We start from the raw sequence: 3,329 nt of genomic DNA on the forward strand, positions 1-3,329 counted from the left end.
CGCCAGGACGGAGGCCAGGGGTGGCTCAGCCGTCCCCTGGGGAGGCACCCACACAGCCAGCCCAGGCAGCAGCGGAGAGGTCCCCAGGCTCAGACCAGACCCCCCGCCAGAGCTCCCTAATGTTGGGGGTCCCCAGCCGCAGCCCATCCCCCAGTTTCATGGGGACCTGCCCCCGTCCCAGTCCGGAGCCTTCTGGGGTCCCCGTGATAAAAGGGTCAGACTGGCTCTTAGTGCAGATGTCCACACGGCTGTGTGCTAACTCACCGCACCCCGTGAGTACGGGTTATTAGAGCTCCCTCTGCAGGTGAGAAAACGGAAGCACAGAGAGGTTAGTCACGTATCCAAGGTCACACAGCCTGCAAGGACCCAGGTCTCCCTAAACAGCCCCAGGCAAGCCCATGCCCTAAGGCAGTGGTTCTCAACCTTCCTGACCTTTAATACAGTTCCTCATGTTGTGGGGACCCCCAACCATAAATTATCTTTGTTGCTACTTCATAACTGTAATTTTGCTACTGCTATGAATCGTAATGTAAATATCTGATATGCAGGATGGATTTTCATTGTTAAAAATTGAACATAATGAAAGCATAGTGATTCACCACAAAAACAATATGTAATTATAGATGTGTTTTCCGATGGTCTTAGGCGACCCCTGTGAAAGGGTCGTTCGACCCCCAAAGGGGTCGCGACCCACAGGTTGAGAACCGCTGCCCTAAGGCTTTGTTGGGAGTGGGTCCCAGGTCACAGAAGCGAGGGGAAAGGAGCCAAGGGGGCGGGAGGAGAGCAGATACAGGGGCGAGAGCATCGCTGAGCTGCCCGCTGGCTGTTCACAGGAGAGCCGGTCTCTGCGGTGTCACACGGGCCGGGCCGGGCTCTGCTGAGGGGGCAGGCGGGGTGGGACCGGCCTTCTGGCTCGATGTCTCCCCAGGAGGGGCCGGTGCAGCCTGAGGACAGGGAGGGGCAGAGGGGTGAGTCTGTCCAGGCGTGACTGTCCCCGTCCGCACCTCTCCCCCTCCCACTTCCATTGTTGACCTTGGCCTTGGGCTGCCTGAGCTGTTTGTTGTCCTTTCTGCTAAGCTGGTTTCTGTTGGGGTGTCTGCCCCTGGCAACCAAGACTCCCGTTTCACAGAGGAGGAAATGCAGACTCGAGGAGCTAGGGGGTGTGGCCTGGGCCCGTACCTGGGTCCCCGTGCCCTCCGGATCCACGCAGGTCACAGCTGCCTCCTCCTCCGCTGCCTGAACCTCCTGCCCCAAAGGGCCTGGTCCTAGGGGCACGCCACCGGCTCCCAGCCCCGTCCTCACTCCCTTCTGCCCCCGCTTGCCGGATAGCCATCCTGGTGGCCGAACCGCCAAGAACCTGTGTCCAGGGGAGGGGGCAGCTCAGCTCTGATCCTGGACCCAGGCCCCACCCATCCGGTTCAGAAGGGGCCGAGAGGACAGGGAGGCAGCCCAGGCGGCACACGGGGAGGCGGGTGGAAAAGATGGGTACGGCAGGGTCCCTGGGAATCTTCCCTGGGAACGGGCAGGTGGGGGTTCTGCGGCCACCAGGGGCCAGCAGAGCCCGCGGTCCCGCCTCAGCCCTGGGCCTGGGCCTGGGCCAGGCAGCCTCCAGCCAGAGCCCAAGGCTGCAGCACTTTGAAATAAAAATAAATAAATAAAAATTGTGTCACACACAGATAGCAGCAAAGAAGTCGGCCGGAAGCTCCGATGTTGAGAATACACAGTGGTCCTCTCCTGCCCCGGCCCCCGAGGCACCTTTTTTTTAAAAAAACTGTGTTTATATTTTTAAAATATATTTTATTGATATTGATTTGTTACAGAGAGGAAGGGAGAGGGATAGAGAGCTAGAAACATCGATGAGAGAGAATCATCGATCAGCTGCCTCCTGCACACTCCCTACTGGGGATGTGCCCGCAACCAGGGTACATGCCCTTGACCGGAACCGAACCCAGGACCCTTCAGTCCGCAGGCCGACGCTCTATCCACTGAGCCACACCAGTCAGGGCTTAACCGTTTTTATTCTGAATACCTCTTTCTAGAGAGGGTTTCAGAGTTTTAAAGCCTAGCTTACCTCCAGATCCCGGTGGATCAGCCCTAAGCCTTGCCTGTGCGCAGTGATGTAGCTCGGCCCCCTCGCTCCCTCCCGCCACCGCGTCTGACTCTCGGTTCTGTTCTTTGCGCCTGTGTCTGAGCAGCGTGGTCATCCCACTCCCCTCTCTCCACCCACTTTCACAGCATCTCACAGCCTCAGCGTCAGGCCAGGGTGCGAGCGACCGTTCACCTCCCGCCCGGTCAGCCGTTCCCGTGAGTAACATTTACTTTCTTTAATGAGAAAAAATGTGTTTAATTTCCCACCTTCTTCTATAGCAGATTCCAAAAGTGTCCTATGATCAAATTGTAGAGGTGGTACATGGACATTTGTTACTATTTTTTTAATATATTTTATTTATTTATTACAGAGAGGAAGGGAGAGGGATAGAGAGTTAGAAACATCGATGAGAGAGAAACATTGAGCCTCCTGCACACCCCCTACTGGGGATGTGCCTGCAACCAAGGTACATGCCCGAGGAAGGGAGAGGGAGAGAGAGAGAGAGAAACTCAAATGATAAGAGAGAATCATGGATCGGCTGCCTCCTGCCCACCCCACACTGGGGATCGAGCCTGCAACCCGGGCAGGTGCCCTTGACCGGGAATTGAACCCTAACCTCCTGGTTCATAGGTTGATGCTCAACCACTGAGCCACACCAGCCAGGCGGTATATGGACATTTAAAAGAAGAGTCTCACGTTAACTTTAACGTGTATTGGGAAATATCTGTGTAGGTGTGTGTATCTATCATGATCCCTTCAATTTGTGGTGTCACAAATCTAGAATGAAACGAGAGTCAAAACAATTTTTCAATTTATTTATTTATTTATTTTAGATAGAGAAAGGGAGAGAGAGAAACATCGATTGTTGTTGCACTCATTTATGCGCTCATTGGTCGATTCTTGCGTGAGCCCTGACCGGGGATCGAACCCACAACCTCGACGTATTGGGATGATGCTCTAACCAACTGAGCTACCTGGCCAAGGCCTCAATTTTTAATTTTTAAACATTTTTTTAGTTTTTTTCATTGATTTCGGAGAGAGGACGGGAGAGGGAGAGAGATAGAAACATCAATGATGAGAGAGAATCCTGGATCGGCTGCCTCCTCCTCCTGCACGCCCCCCACTGGGGATCGAGCCCGCAACCCGGGCCTGTGCCCTTGACCAGGAATCGAACCCTGACCTCCTGGTTCCTAGGTTGACGCTCCACCACGGAGCCACACTGACCGGGTTCAACTAAAAA

Source organism: Myotis brandtii, unplaced genomic scaffold (genome assembly GCF_000412655.1).
Source record: "Myotis brandtii unplaced genomic scaffold, ASM41265v1 scaffold439, whole genome shotgun sequence".
NCBI lineage: Eukaryota > Metazoa > Chordata > Mammalia > Chiroptera > Vespertilionidae > Myotis > Myotis brandtii.